Here is a 17,777-nt window from a genome sequence, read left to right as displayed (position 1 = left end):
AAAAACATGCGCCTTCCAGAGACGGTGACTGTGGTGGAGGAGCCAAGAGTTAGATGGAGTCCGTAGTGTCTGGCGTTCTGTTCTGTGGTTGCCCTGGTAGGGATGCAGCGTGATGCTAAAAAAAAGAACACAGAAATATAATATACATATCTATATGTTCTTGCTCGTTATGCTCTTTATATATTCAAAGCTTAGGTTTTATTAGAAACTTGTTATTTAATACGGCATTTGAACCCACACCCTCATTGTCTCTAACCAAACAACTTAACTACTGAACCAACTACTAGTTATACGATCCGTAAGTTAAACTATAGGGTATACTACCCGTGTTTTACGTTCAAGCACGTTTCTCATTATCACCGGCGACGTTTTATGACTAACGTGAGCGGTAGATACAGAAGCCTCTCATTTAGTGTTTCTTAGAAATTTCTAATTAAATGTTATTTATTTCATATGTATATATATTAGCTTCACGCTGTATCCCGCACACTGAGGGAAGACTGCCCTTAGGGAGTGTCTCAGACACTCCTTTCTCGCCGAATTTTGGAGGTTGAGTGTTGAGTGGCGGAGCTCAACGCCGCGTTTTGCTTCGACACTACCGAAATGAAAATATAAAGGCTCAATTTGGATAAACGTGTGAAAGCTGCACTGGCTAATTAATTATTTTTAATATAATGTATTGCTTTTTAACCGAAATTCTTCATACCTCAATGCTTACTGAACTAATAAAAACAATTTAGATAACAATTGCTATAATAAATAAGTGCCTTATTATTATATATAGCAATAACACGATATTGAACGATTTAAAGCAATTTTACTTGTAGTAATTTTCTCTTTTAAAACGAATAATATATTAAAAAAATTACAGCGAAACTTATCTTTGATCTTTCCATCGCGTGCGCATTAACACGCAATGTCAGTTCTCTATGGAATATAATGTGAACATAGAAAAAATTAAAGCATTGTGGCGTAGTGGTACAGCGTTTGATGGTACGCGTTGGTAGCGGGTTCAATGTTCGCTCGAGGATGTAATTTTTTATATTGAATTGAGGCGCTTAAATAATCAAAATAAATATTAGTTATTGCAATACCTAATTTGTGACTGTTTGTCGCCTTTTAAAAACTAACTAAACTGTTGATTTTCTGTTGAATTCCATTAAGGGTTAAAATAAATAATATTTACAATTTATGGTACCCAAAATTTTTCTTTCACATTTTTCCGTCATACATTTGGACATAAAGTTGAAAACTTGCGTGTTAACATTGAAAAAATTACAACTTTTTCAAGGTCTTCAATTTCTATGTACATATTAGTTCTAACTATATCATGTTTTATATTCGCATGTGAAAATGTTTTTAGTTATTATGTTGTGGGGTATGAAGAGTCATCCAAGAAGTAACGGGTTCCAATCTATACATAATTATATAATTGGAGAACTCTTCTATTGCTGTATACATATGACTAATATACAATAATCGGCCGAAACTATGCGGGGTAGAGATGCGTGGCGATACTTAACTTGCCTTATTGCCAAAGCTGAAATATCTAATAATTTAATTTCCTCTAGTTGGAATCGAACTCAAAACCTGTCGCACCTCACATATATTTCAGTATGTGAATCTACAATGCAATATACACCGAATACGTCGGTCAATATCATATTTGCATACAGAAACGTAAATTATACCAAGAGAATATAGTGAGGTACCGGTAACCAGTGTGTGACAGCTGTTCATATAAACCTTGAATAAATAAACTAGTGAAAGTGTAAATCCTACCCTAAATGTTGGAAACTGGTTCATGTAAGGGCTTATATGTATTCGTATGGAAAAAAAAAATGTAACGTAGGCTACATGGAATTTGTTAAAAACTACGGGGGTTTTACAAAACCTTTATTTTTTTAAAACTTTATTTAGATAACATAAACGATTCGAATTATGCAATGAAAGGTAAAATGCTTGAAAACAACTGTAACATTTTTTTCATTGGGCTATCGACCATTTTGAGGCCAGACTGTATACTGGACTGGTCGTAGGTTCGATTCCCATTCGAGGAAATATGCAATATTTTTCAAAAAGAAAAACCAGTAGAATACCACATGCCTTAATTGTTCATTAACCTTTCACAGTATAACTATTTATATAAGAACTTGCAGCAGGAGCACCTGGCCGGCGCACGCGCCGTTATCTTTGTTTATTATTTAGCTTGAATCTAGCTGTAAACAATCCGGTGGGTGGTCTTTCTAAATTGATTATGGCCTATGTGAGAAATAAAGATCAAAGTAAAAGGATACAAATTATGTTTATATTGTTTAAATTCAGAGAAGATATTTTTTATTTACTTGTAAGAAGTGTTATTAATTGAGATGTTTAGTTCGCGTATTCTTATTTAAATAACTAAGTAAGACATATTTTAAGCGCTTGAGGTAAGCCCTTAATTTGAAAAGCCTTTCGAAGTGTAATTAAAAACTCGACAGGTCGTAGGTTCGATTCTCACTCGAGAAAATTAAATATTTAATATTTATATTTCTTTGCTCTGGATTCGAGGTCACGCAAGAGTTCCGCCACTCAACACGCTATGCTTCCAGAATTCGGCGGAAAATGGGGAACGGAGTCTCTTAACACTAATTATGCCTACCCTGCAGTGTGCGGAATATAACGTTAACCCAATTACATTTACTATATATAGGTATGATAAATTCCATTTCAACTTTAAATAAATTTAAATATGAAAGATATGGATATTATCCAGACGCTTAAGCCCCATAATGTATGCCAGTTCAATATCCGATATCCGATGATACTGCTATATATATTGACTTGCTGTTTCCGGTTCTAGATAATACAGATAAAGGAATGGCTTTTGCTAGTTCCGTTCGAAATTGTGTTTATAAAATGTAATTGTCTAGATATAGTGGTTTATTATTTCTCATACTTAAATATTATTTTAGCACACAGTAGGGTAGGCATAGGGAACCTAGTGTTAAGACACTCCGTTCCCCACTTTCCGCCGAAATCTGGAGTATTTGCGTGTCGAGTGGCGGAACTCAACGCCGCTTTTTACCTCGACACCAGAGAGAAGAAATGAAATTATAAATGTACCTAAATAAATATTTCATTTTCTCGAGTGAGGATCGAATCCACAACCGTCGCGTTACAGTCACACCCATGTGCTGCTGCGCCACGTTGGCCTCAAATAAATCTCAAATAGGAAAAACTAAATTATCATATAGATATTACCTATAACAATTATAATTATTGTAAAGGTAATAATTACATGGAACCTAGTAGTATACTGAGACTTTTTATCAGACCGAAAAAATAAAATAATTCAATTTCCTTGAATGAGAATCGAACCTACAACTGTGACGTGTACATTCAGATGCAATCCTATTTCGCCACGATGGTCTCAATATTTTTTTTGTTGTTTAAATTTTGAATTTCACGTTGAAAATTCTCATTTTTTATTAGGAAATCGTTAAATTTATTATGAACTATTTAGAGTGCTTAAAAATAAACTTGTTCATTATTTATATTCATTAGTCTCAATTTGCACTTTGAAAATGTAGAACATAGATAAAATAACTTTAACGTTTACATTAACACTATTGGGTACACCTTCACTGAGGTGGGGCGAGGTGGGATATTTGCCCTACCCTTAGATTAAATCAGAGTTAATTTAAGATAAGACAAATATGATGGCAAAAAAACTGCTGGTAATCATAGTATATGAAGAAGGTTCTAGAAAAACTAAATAAATTAGAATTAGAAGTTTTATCTAGATTTGTGTAATTAGTTTTTATCTTCACACAAACATTTTGTACTTTATAATTCAGAGTAAGCAACTAGAAAGTAATAGCTAAGTCTAATTTAGCGAAATAAAGTTAGATGGTTAAGTCCAGTCTGGGACTAAGAATATTTTAAATATCTGCAAGCTTTACGATTGTGAGTTAAATTTCCAGTCGAGGGGATGTAATAAATTCAATCGGGGGAATTCGGTGGAAGGTGGGCAATGGGGGATTCGGAGTTTCTTTACACTAGGTTCCCAGGTTCCCTCTGCCTATTCTACTATGTGCAGGATACAACGTGGAGCTAAATCACAAATCGTATGCATTCCAACTACAGTACTGCACTGCACCATATCCATCCCAACTGTACTATAGGTAACTATTATTATCTGACGCAATAAATCCTGGATTGAATGATGATTAGCAACATTTAAGAATATAGGAAAGTTTTAATTAATTAGTTTAACGCTTTTAATAATTTTCTTAAATAATACCCCGAAATAAGTTAGAAACTGCTTTAAGACTTGCGCAATAATGTCTTGCAAGTGTCAGTTGATATTTTACTAATATACTTCTACTTATCTAATGTTATTAGGTGGAACAATTTTAAAATAATAATTAAAATATGAAAAATAAACTAAATCAACTTCACGCTGTTGAATTGCTAAACAAAGTTACTACAAGCACCAATGTGAGGACGTCACAATCGAACTTCTCCCGGTAGGAGATATACGAGTATCTGCATTGCAGTGCTGTGCCAAAATTATTTATTTAGCTTCAATTACTATATTGGGAATGGAGTGTCTTAGCACTAGGTTGCCCCTGCTTACCCTGCTGTGTGCAGGATACAACGTGAAGTTGAAAAAAAAAATCAAGAATCGTTTATTTTACGAAAAAAAAAATCTTATTATATTATAAAATATTAGTTTTATATGCCTTAGCGTCCCGATTCTACCCCACTTTCCCATACTGATAATAATATCCATTTGCAAATAATATAAAGCGTAATAGATGATTATTACTAAATTCTGTTGAAATTTGACCATTAGATCAAAATAATATAGTAATAAATCAATCCCCATTGCATCCTATCGTAGATTATAAACCAGACGCCTCACCCAATAACATTCATATGAAAGGATCAAAGCGAGTATTTGTATCTACGAGTATATTACAAAGCTATCGTTTTGCAAAGCAGGTCAGTCAGCACTCAGAGTCTAGTACTACGAGAGGTATATTTTGTTATTATTGTATTCTTCTGTACACTGTTAAAAAGTTAAGTATAAGTTTAATATATTTAGAAAATCATTTGTTTTTAAATTTGTAGATGTGACTAACTTTTCTTTAAATAAAATTCATTAGTTGGCTTGGTAATGCAAAGGTGCACTGACTTAGATATTTACTTCTCACTATATAGATTTGATCTGCCCAATTTTTTTTAACTGTATCCCACATAAAATACGGTGGGCAGAGGAGACCGGGGAACCTAGTGTTAAAACACTCTATCTTAGCTGAATTTTATTAAACTGATAGTGTACCTAACTTAATAATATATTTATTGATAATAGTCTTCTCGTCTACTTGAATTCTTTTCACTAGTTCTTTTCAGGGTATCTGAAGTATTTTATTATGCATGTAGTATTAAAAAAGTAGTCAATAGCTATTAATTTTATCATTAGTACACAAATATTTATTTTCTATTTAAATATAATTCTAACTTCTAACTATAGAAATAATTATTTCTAATTATTTATTTATATGTATTTATTTATGTGCATTTTTCAGCAAGGGGTGCAAAGTGGTCTCAAAAAAGTCGGTCTGGCGATGCTGAGTCTGTCTATGACGATCGATCCTAAACACAAAGTCAGTAGTGTGTGAGGCATGTTATCATTGTAAAAGTCATTTGTTTTGAACTGACCATCCAATGTATGTGTATGTATGTCTGTTACATATAAGATAGTAAAAAAAATTTAATAATGTATATATAGCGTAGTGTTTAAAACGTTTTGCCTTACATGATCAGCAATTTAATTGAGTGATTTTCCATTAAAATAATTTTATTGTACAGATTCATGCTTAATCACGAATATTGATATTAAACGTAGCAAAAGAATCGATAGTGTTGCTTGGTCTTTTACTTTTATCTATAGTTTTAGATAAATTTATTAAAAAAAACAGCTTCATCTAAGTAGAACTATTGGAATATTATATATATATATATATATAGGTTATAATTGTTGAACTGTGTTGAAACTTGAAAGGCATGTTTAATATCATTCTTTATATGACAATATTTGGTTGGTTTGACGTGTTTCATTATATGGAATTTGGTGTTATTTGATTTATCTGCATTTCATTGGCAATTGTTGATGTACATACACTCGCATGTTCGACGTGTTTTTGTTCTGTTTAGCTCCAGGCTTCCTGGCTGGATCTCTGTGTGGAACATATCTAATTATTGTTACTGACACAGTTCTAAATAAAATTGTATATAAAACTTAGATTTTAGTCACAATTTGACTACTATATTATCGATTTATTTATTTTTTTACTTTTCAGTTTAGTTTAATTTTCTAAATGTCATTTAATTTGTGTCATTTCCTACCTTAATCATTATTTGATCGTCCTACCTGATACAATTTGTCACTTATTTATTTAATTATGTATTTCTTCTTTTTCACGTATTTATTTAATTATATAATCCTTAGGTATTTATTTCGTCCAGTTAAACAAAGCAGTGATGGAGTTCCGTCACTTAACACCCAGCTTCTAAATAGTCATGTACCTATTATAGTAAGTAACAAGAAAACTTGTATATAAAAAATAGTTAAAATAAACATTCATTCATAGATAAAATAAATAATATTGTCTTCTTCCTCGTAAGCCAACCTTGGACGCCAATGTAAATTTAGTTTACATGTGCATAATAAATGGGTGTTAAATACAGTACGGTCAACATGTCGTGGCCACCCTGAGTTAGGTTTTCATTATAAAAGTAAGAAAAATGCTAAAATTAAATCTGCGCAGATGTCTATAGCAAAGTTCAGGGGGGCCACGATATGTTGACCGTACTGTACGCGATAAAGGTTTAAATTATAGCGTCTATAACCATAAAACTAAGAAACTCATATATGATTATGTACTCGAGACCTATGGTTAAAACGTGCCATAACTGTTTGACATAATTATTTACAAAATATATTAGAGAAAATATTGTACATTTAATAAAAGATTCCCTTTCTTTTTACCATTTGTAATCTATCTATTTCTAGAAGCCCCTTAGTCTAATATTGGATGCAGGCTTCTTTCAATTTCCTTCACTCTTGTCATTTCTTTTTGAAATCCGGCATCCAATCTCCTCCTGTGTGGACAATGTGGTCTTTCCATTGCTCAGTTAGTCTTTTTCTCGTAGTGGCGTTTAACTGGTATCTTTTAATCTACGATAGGTATTTTATAATTTTACTTGTAGTTATAAAATATTAATATCTTTTATGCAAGAATGTTATTTTACAAAAGTCCAATGAAACTTTTTTTAGACAAACGATAGGATAAACAATTTTATTTTAAATTTTTATTTTCATTATCAGATAATAATAATAACATTTAATATATGCAAAGAAAGCTATAGTAACCGATAGTCTATATAAAATCAATTTACTCAAGCATATTGGATAGGTTACTAAGAATTTTCCTTCTAAACTCGATTTCTTCTGGTCCTTTATTATGTAAAGTAGCGTTCAGTACTAACAGCCTTCCATACAACTTGACTGGAAATTGAAACTCAAAAGCTTTTGCGTGTAAGCATTCTATAAGGCGTAGGTATTGTTTTTTTTAGAGAGAGAGGCAGGGTAGACAGAGAGAGCCTAGTGTTAAGACACTCCGTTCCCCACTTTCCGCTGATTTTTTCCAGGCATTTCGTGTTGAGTTTTGGAACTCAACACCGAGCTTTTGCTTTGGTGCCAGAGCAAATAAATGAGAATATTAATGAAATAATGATTCATCAACCCGAATGGGATACGAACCCACGACCGCGGTGTTACAGTCACACCTGTGTGCCTCTGCGCTACGACGACCTCAATAAACAGTTGTTGAGAACACTGAATAACTGAATGATAAATATTAGTTTTAGTGATATTTTCACAAATATTATTATAATAGAAATATTTAACAAAATTGATATTTTTTTTTGGTTTAAAGAGTTATCATCGTATCGTCACGAATTCGAATCGGAAGTGGACAACGGAGTGTCTCGACACTAGGTTATCTCTGTCTAGCTGTCTGTCTCTGTCTATAAATGCGGGATACAGTGTGAAATTGAAAAATGGGTTTATTTTACTGTAAATTGCAAACACGGGTATTGTGTGACTCATACTATTATTTTTTATCTGAAAACGATTTTATTATCGATTTTTATATAATAAAACTGCAACCCTCTTTTTAGGTCACGTTAGCGGAGATTAGTTGAATATAGAACATGTGTGAATAGTGATTGGTTCAATTAAATGGAGATTAAAGCTGTGTTACATACTTAAATACTTATCAATTTACGTTCCCACCCGGGAACCTAATGTTAAGACACTCCATGCCCCTTTTTCTACGACATCCAAGTGAAAAATTAAAATATTCAATATTTAATTTGTAGCTCTTGAAAGGCTGAAAATTAATTTCATTCAGTTATTTAGTTATTTAAGAAAATTTTCAACAATGTTTAGACAGTAAAAGTAGAATATAATAAAGAAAAAATTATACTATTGCTAATTTCGATTGTAGGTAGGTACTATGGGATCATTTTCTATAAATTAAAAATATATTCGAATTGATAACCTCCTTTTCTTACAGAAATCGGTTAAAAATTATAGATATTTTCTAAAAATATATTTTTTAAGATAACTTTTTTTAGTTAAGTTTATTGTTTTCTTATCTATAGTACCTACTAGTATATAGATAGATATAGATAGTAACGGAAAATGAGAATTGACGTAAACATTGGTCCGATTGAATTTCGCACGCGATTTTAATTAAGAAAATTAATCTGAGGTGGATTACCTAAGTAAGGCATTATGATGTAAATTTTCTACACGTGTATTTATTTGACGCTGTTTGTGCGGCCATGTGGCTAGCGATTGTATAAAGTATTTTTTCATGTATAAATTGAGGACAGTCGTGGCGCAGGGGTACGAACGGTTGTGGATTCGATCCCCACTCGAGGAAATGAATTATTTATTTAAATTTATATTTCCTACATAACCTATATCACCTACATATCTCTTTCTCTCTCTCTCTCCCTCCCTCCCAGTGCATTATTAGTCCCATCTGATGGTGGGGTATGCTTTTCTCGTCTTTTGTCTCGACTTCGCTCGACTGGAGGCATCGTGAGCGGAGACGTTGCATGTGTCTCTTAATGATATCTGCCCATCTCATCTTCAGTCTTCCTCATAACCTACATATATGTATCATTTAAATTCACTCTCTTCGTTAATATTAATGAAACACTAAATAACGTCTCTGAGTGCAGCTTTAAACCTAACAATGTTACAAACATCACGTGTAATCCCAAGAGTGTTTTCAAAAGATAACATAATGCTTGTTTCTTGAATTATTTCAGTATAAAACGCTTGTTTAATGGCATAATAATTCATTTCGTATAGCAACAGTATCTCCTTACCGCATGAGAAACATAAGTATGTCGCGCGAAGCATATCTATGAAAGGTAACCGATTCCATGTTTATTATGAAAGTTAAATAATAAAAAATAACTTCACGCTGTATCCCGCACACAGCAGTGTAGGCAGAGAGAACCTAGTGTTAAGACACTCCTTTCCCCACTTTTCACGTAATTCTGGAGGCATTTTGTGTTTATAGACGAAACTCGCCGTGCCTTACCTGAACACCAGAGCGAAGAAATGGAATATAAATTTAATTAAATATTTCATTTCCTCGAGTGGGAATCGAACCCACAACTAGTCGCGTTTATAGTCATTCTTTGTGCCCCTACGCCAAGACTGGCCGACACTTGTACGTGTAAAAGCATAATTATGTCATACTATATCATTATCAGTACAGATTAATGACTAATATAGCCTAATATGTCATTTTATTATCTAGATATAATGTTTGATCTAGATATATCTATAATTGGATGTCACATGTGATATGGGACAGGGTCTGTCTGTATATAATGTGATTGCGGGTTTGATATCAACTAGGATGATTGTATATATCATTGATTTCATTTCTTTGTTCTGGTATGAGAAATTACGGCGTTTAGTTCCGCCACTCAACATACAACATCGAGTGGATAGAGGAGAACGAAGTGTCCTAAGTAGTTTCTTTAAACACTATCGCAATTAACGTTGTTGATAATATTTTCAATAAGCTGAAAGTGGACGACGCTATATTCATCATTATCTTTGTTAATTATACAGTAATGAGGTCGTCATGGCGTAGAAGCACAGGCGTCCGACTGCAAACCCAACGGTTGTGGGTTCGATTACCACTCGGGGCAATGAATCTAGTCTAGAATTTGAAAGGAGACTAGAAACGAAGTTCTTGGCACAACATTCTTTTTATCTATCCTGCTATAAATATGTGGGAAACAGAAAGCTAAAAAAAGATAATACTGAAGTCTTTCCAAAATACGGTTAATCATTCAATTTCAGCTCCCAACCACGTAAACGATAGTCCAGTATTTACATTTCAATATAAAATTTCTTGTATATGACTTTCTAAAACATACATGTATTTATAACCTTGAAAAAATAAGATTTCATTCGTATGCTTGCTTTTCCAAGTTTATTTATAGGCTATTTACTTTCAAATAAACATACTGAAATATATTTTCAGTTGAGACGGCATCTGTACAGCTGCGTGATAGTTAATTTATGAAGACTAATTATTACTACTGTATTGATTAAATATAGATTAAATATATTTTATTTTAATCTATCTGTTAAAATTGGAAATATAGGAAAATAATTAAAAGATATATTTCTTCTGTAAATTTTTATATTAGTAGGTAAATTAATGAATTTGTTTATTAAGCGCGGCGTTCTTCCACTCAATTCGGCAGAAAGTGGTGAACGGAGTGTATTAACACTAGGTTCTCTCTGCCTACCCTGCTGTGTGCGGGATACAACGTAAAGCTGATTTTTTTTAATATTAAAAAAAAAGCCAATAAAACTTACTGTGCGCGCTATACCTCTTTTACACAAAGTGATAAATCACTAGATCCAATCACTTCGTCCAGAATGGGTCGTTCAAAGTTCAAACTGTAGTCTAACACAAATTACTGAATAGCAAAACTTGTATAAAAGTCAAAGTTTAAAACGATAATTAAGATTTTATAGCTTTACGCTATATTCCACATAGGGTAGGCAGAGGGAACCTGGGTTAGCTAGGGAAGTTAGTAGGTTAGTTAGTTAGGGAAGCTTATGTTAACACATTCTGTTCCCATTAAGACATTTCCGTTCCCTACAGTAGTATATTGTATCAAATTTTATTTAAAAAAAAAAATAAGAAATAATTTAGCATTCATCTTTGTTTGCTCGATATCTTTTGCTAGTGATGATTTGTGAGAATATCATTTTTGGATTGAATTTAGCTTGTTTAAAAAAATATTTATATCACAACAATATTTATTTTCACATATTTCATATATTTTATTGGAAACGATTCTTAATTTCAACTCATATTTTATATTTTTTTAATCGTCACCCTCCGTTACCTTTTTTTGCCTAATTCGAGACATTGCGTGTTGAATGGTGGAACCCAACGCCACGTATAAAGAAATAAAAATTTATTAAATCATTTATTTTGGTAAGATTATTTTTTCTTTTAGTTTATCTAGTTCTAAATTATTGTTGACGCCAAAAGCTGTAGGTACATACTAACTAAAGTTAGAATACTTTGTGGAATTTATTGCAGCACTGCATACAACTCCTTGTGGGATAGAGAAATAACACAGCAATACACTTTGCTCACTATAATTTATGCATTCACTTGTTCTGTTCAAAAATACGTACAAAAGCTCGAAAGGCTTGAGTAGTAAAATGTATGTCTAAATGTATTCGATAGGTGCGAATTCAGATGTTAAACTATTTTTAGTTTAGGGAATAAAGTGGAACAAACATCCATTCTCACAAATATTAGTAGGATACTTTCTGTTGACTTAATAAAGCGTTATAATCGGAATATACAAAATGAGCATGTAATTGAGAATTAAAGCCATTAAATAGTATAAAATAATAATAATATAATAATTTGTAAGTATACCATTACTGTAAAAATTAAATAGAATATTCAACTATTGTCTTCGTATACTTCGCAGTTCCTGTCTAAAGAACATATCCTCTGTCGTCTATGTGAAACAAAACCTTTATTTTCATACCTGTGTAACTTCATGTTGCCAAACTTTATTATCATTAAAAATATTTTCAACGATTTCCATTTAAATAATCGTAAAAGTAAAAACAAAATTTTTAAATACGATAACAAATTCTATATAAGTACTTATATATATTTTTCTAATAGGTTGTATACAAAGACTTTCGATAAATTATATTACCGGTAAATTAATTCAATAACAGGTACTCATAAAATTAAAAAGGTTTTCAAGTAAAAAAATACATATAAATTTTCACTTGATTTATTCACTTAAAAGCACAAATGTTAAAAGGTAAAAGTAAAAGATAATGAAATTACAGCCATCGCAAACAGCTCTCATGAACACGAAGGTACAAAATTACAGTAAATATAGCTGGTAAAAGCCGGTAAATTTTCTTCAAGTCTTTTCATTTCTATACTATATATAACATACAATTTTGTAATTACGTAAAAAAAAATTTTTTTATACCTCACATTACGAATCTTTTATATTATTAACTTAAGTAAATATAGATATAAATTTATATATTAGTAACTTGTTACTAAACACTATGTAAAGAACTGTACTCTGTGTATGTAAAGACTTCTATTTTGGAGTAGATACTTACTCAAAGCTTTTTCATATTTTCCCATAGTTTATACATCAGAAAGATGTGAAATAAAAACGAAAAAAATATTAATATAATATACCTTCCAGGATTATAACCTGCAATATCCTTCTTATTGATGTATCTACATACATATATTTACTAGATCACAGCGTTCTTCTGTTGAGGTCTTACCGAAGTAAACAAAGCCATACTGTGGTTTCTTGATTAAACAAATTGCTTGATTGTAGAGCTCTAATTTACACAGAACTTAACTTATCAAGCCTGAGGCGCAGACGTGACTTTGTACTGGCGTCCGTTTTATACCTTTTTATTGAGACAAATTAATAAAAAGTCCACAATTTTTGAGGCAAAATTCCAAACCATTATCCAGAAAAATTGCAAAAAAAATCTTTTTCCCCTTAGTGCAGGATACAGCGTGACGCTAATTTATTTAAACTAATTCATTCAGATACTATGCCACTGGGCCGCTGCGTCACGTCTGGCAGAATAGTTAATAACAATTAAAATATTATAAGAGGAAACATAATTAAATAGACGAGCCCTGTAGAGGGATTCCGGAGTTCTTACGACAATGCGTATATTTCGGCACACCCTCCTAAAGTAATTCTATTGTGCTATATTGTTCTGAGGGTTTTTTTAGACACCTACTGATGTGCTCACCACGCCGCTATCTGGTCATCATTAATCTTCGTTCAACAACCTTCTGTTTTGCTCGTTATGGTAAATTTAGAAGGTATTTAAGATTATCACATTTATGTTTATTTTCTTTATTTATATAGTTGTTAGACTGACGTTAATATAATATACCAATAACATGAACCTTGACCTTAATTGAATCTTAATTTTTTTTTATTTCTTTACTTAAACTTTTTTTGTACTATTTACATAGTAAGAAGAATGCTTATTTCAGAGCGAAACATTACAACAACAATTTACCTAATTAAGTCTCAAACGAATCTATTATTTTTTCATAGAATACTAACTTTATTATTTTCTCCGTCACTAATTAGTGTATAATATGAGGTACAAAATATCAATTGTAGACTAATATTTGAAATATATTTATAGTCTTGATTATTTCAGTTTGAGTTTTGTGTTCATTTTTTAACTAACGTTTTAAAACCTTCAAGCAAATATAATTAATTTTTTAACAAAATTTCTGCTTTGTCTTTTTTTCGCTTTTTAACTCATCTAGATAGCCATCTTCCTTAGATTACAGCGTCTCCCATCCATTCTATAGTGTAATTTCAACTAATTACTCCACTACAAAGTTAGAGCGTCGACGTCTAAGTGTTTATTGAATAAAATCACTATGACAGTATGTGAGCGCTGCTCTTAGTTACAATTTCTATTCTACTTTAGTGTGTGGAAAATTTCTCAGTGATACCTTTTAGTGTAGTGTTGCCTAGTGACGAAATATTATTCTTATATTTTCTTGTAATATTTAAAGCATTCTATGTATTTTTTTGGGTATATTTCTAGAATACTTTTTTTACATTAGATTAATGTCAAAAATTACTTTTTATTTTTATAAAGAAAAATATATCAACTACGAAATTATATTATATTTTTCCACTATGTAATTTTCATTGTCATTTACAAAATATTTAGTAATAATAATTAATAACAGTTAAGAATAAACATTAATGTTAAATAACAGTTATTCTGCTGATTTATCCTTAGTTTTTCTCCATTCATACGATGAGCTACGTTAATACATCCTTGTTATAGGTATTATTTAGTTTTGTCGCTGTTACTATTTTTCAATATTAAAATATTTATTATTGTTATTTATAATAGTTGTATTACAAAAATGGAGACAACTGAAATGACTATAAAAATGTAGTGCTACAATACTAGATTTGGACAGTAAAGTTTCAAGTTTTTAAAATTCAAAATGACCTCACTTGGAATACCTACGGAAGCTCCAGTCCACACTTTGCTTTTCACTTCGGCGTATACGCAGAAAATTGTTAAGGTCATTAATAAAAAGGTAAGTTATTTTAAGCGCGGCGTTTAATTCCGCCATTTAACACACAATATCTGTACCTAAGAAAAAAAGTTAATCTTAGATATAAAACAATATTTAAAATACACGTAATGAGCTATTTCTATAGGTCAACTTTTTAAAATCTTTCTACTAACAGTTAGCTATTATGAATTATAAATTAAATTAATAAATATTATGGAGACCGAAAGTGTCTTACTGAGAAAGGAGTGTCTTAACATTAGATTTCCAGGTCCAAGTTGTCATGAGGTTTGAATTTAAATATTTCGTCTTTAGCTAAAACATTGATGAAGGAAATTCTCAATTCGACGTGAATGTATTAGTTTTGAAACAAGATTTATTAGCATAAATAAATATATAATAAATAAATAATAATAATAAGTCTTACGTCATTGACTACTGAGTGACAGACAAATAACAGACAGACGAAACAACTGAACTTCAATAATAAAAACTTAACTTGGCATGTAGGCAAGTTATAGGTATTACTAAGAAAGATTTTATCGATATTTCTACGAGAACAGAAAAAATAAGTTTTTCATCTTTTATCTTAAAGTGGCGGGCAGCGACATGTTTTTAATAAACGTATATCAAATTATAAGTATATGAATATACAAAATTGTGTCAACTATCTTAAAAAAAATACATGCGCATACGCAACCGAGGCCTCTAACAAATCCATACATATTTACTGAGATATTTAATTAAACACTTCAGTAGCTGATAACGGAGAAACAAACAGACCGTCACGGACGTCACAAACAGTCACACATATCCACCTATTTATTGTCATTTGTCTTAATGCTATATAATCTTCTGAAAGCCGTTCTGAGACCGCTCTTATACCGAATAGGGTTCCCTAAATAGAGTAATTATAATTAATGGGCAATACATATGATAAAGCCGTCTTAGCCCGGTAGGTAAGCCATGGTAGCTTGATGGACAGCAGATTGTAAACGTGATGGTAGTAGGTTCGGTCCCAACTCGGGGAAATGTAGAAATTTTAAATGTTAACTGTGAAAATAATGGAAACTATCTTGAACCTTTAAAACCAAGAGTTTATTTTAAAAATATTCAATTCTTTTCTTTCCATATCTATTGCATAGAAATAGCGTGACAGGTAATGCGCAGTTCTACAATAACAAAAACAAATATGCTATTTCATCGTGTTGCCTAGCTTGTATTAAGTAAGAATATAGTTTTAATTCATATTATCGATATTTAATTTTATTTGCAATTAATGTTTTTATTATAATTTGTTGTGCCAAAAATCTTTGTATCTTTAAGAAACATAGATGCAACTTTTATCTGACTTTATAACATGGATGTCAAAAGACAATTATGCAATTAATTATAGAGAACCCTCGATTTTGTATTAGCCTGAAATTTTCTGTAGGCCTTGACGTCAGATGTAGATTAGATACTTAAGTGTACCTATTGTAAATGAAAATAGTGTATAAATATTTAATATCTAAACCTTCATTTGTCGAGGCAAAGCGCGGGGTTGAGTTCCGCCACTCAGCACGCAAAGTGTGAGGGGAATGTCTTAACACTGGATTCCCTCTGGCTACTCTGCTGTCCGTGCAATCTTTCGCCTTCGGTATTAAAATCGGTATCGGTATATAAAAAATATAGATAACCCCAAATCCAAATAATAAACTTGTCCAAGCTAATTTTATGCAAAAATAAAAGCGAACGAAATTTGCCACTGCTATAAAAATATTGAACATTTTTATACGAGATTAACTCTAGAAATCTTTATATTTGTACGTTAAAAATCACCTTGAACGCGTTGAATTTTATAGCCAATTTTATGACTTCAGTCAAATTGATTCCATTTTTCGAACTCGTTACCTTTGTAGGATTGTATTAACTATCTATTTTTATGTTTATAATTATTTTTCTTCTTCTTGATATTTTTACATATTATCTATATCTATAAAAAATCAGTTGCAATACGCGTTTGTATTAGGACTAGAACCCACTACTAAATCGATCTTTCAGAGAGCTTATAATAAGATTAAATATTTGGATATTTTTGTAAAACAGTCTACCTAGACTCGTCAGACCTAGTTTTTTAAAAATCATATTACATATATACTAAATATTTTAAATAACATTAATAATGCCCATTCATCCTCTTATATTTGATAGCTCTCAAAGTTCCCAATTTTTAATTCAACAAGTTAGGGAACTGTTAGGGCAGTCAAAATTATTAAGCAAATTGTTCCTAGTTGAGAGAATAGATTCGATTAAAAGTTGAATACCCTCAATTAAGGAACACAAGTGAATGGCTATCAAACAATTTCCTTTTGTTAAAGCTTTATAATTGATATATTTTGCATCAGCTTGCTTTGATTTTTAATAATGGATTAATGGGCCTTTGTTATTTTGTATTTAGAGATATATTATGGCCACTCGTGGCGCAGGAGCACAAAAGTGTCGCTGTGAACGCGACTGGTTGTGGGTTCGATTCCCACTCGAGGGAACGAAATATTTAATATTTTCTTTTCTTCGTTCTGGCGTTGAGGCAAAGCGTGTCGTTGAGTTCCGCCACTCAACACCTAATGTCTCTAGAATTCAGCCAAAAATGGAGAAAAGAATTGTCTTAATGGGAACGGAGTGCCTTAACTCTAGGCTCTCAGGTTCTCTGTCCCTGCCAGGACCCTACGATGTGCAGGATACAGCGTGAAGCTAATGAAAAGTTTCGTCACATTTTTGCCATTTTCTTATCATATACGTCACGTACATCTGTGGTTTTTTGGACTTGTTTACAGAAAGGAGAAGTACTCTATAGGTTTTCATTACACTGCCAAATTCATCCAAAAGTCATTTTTGCAAAACGTTTAGCATCTTTTGGTTGCCTTGACTTAGAAGTAGCTGGGATGTCTTCGCTATTAATTACACTTAACACCTCCACGCAATCTTGAGATAAGGAGTCTTGACAGACGGATAAGGAAGGGATCCTAAAAGGATTCTGTTTTT

General features: G+C 31.7%; 1 protein-coding gene across 6 annotated transcripts in view; it reads left to right on the top strand.

Moving 5' to 3' along the window:
• The window catches only part of Trpm (transient receptor potential cation channel, subfamily M), a 177,345-nt gene that overhangs the window by 11,936 nt on the left and 147,632 nt on the right, over positions 1–17,777 (top strand). The window lies entirely within an intron of this gene.

Source organism: Heliconius melpomene, chromosome 14 (assembly GCF_056956725.1).
Source record: "Heliconius melpomene rosina isolate 202511_hmr_F chromosome 14, ASM5695672v1, whole genome shotgun sequence".
In the NCBI taxonomy this organism is placed as follows: domain Eukaryota; kingdom Metazoa; phylum Arthropoda; class Insecta; order Lepidoptera; family Nymphalidae; genus Heliconius; species Heliconius melpomene.
The sequence above is the reverse complement of the archived record's forward strand: the minus strand, read 5'-3'. Positions and strand labels throughout refer to the sequence as shown.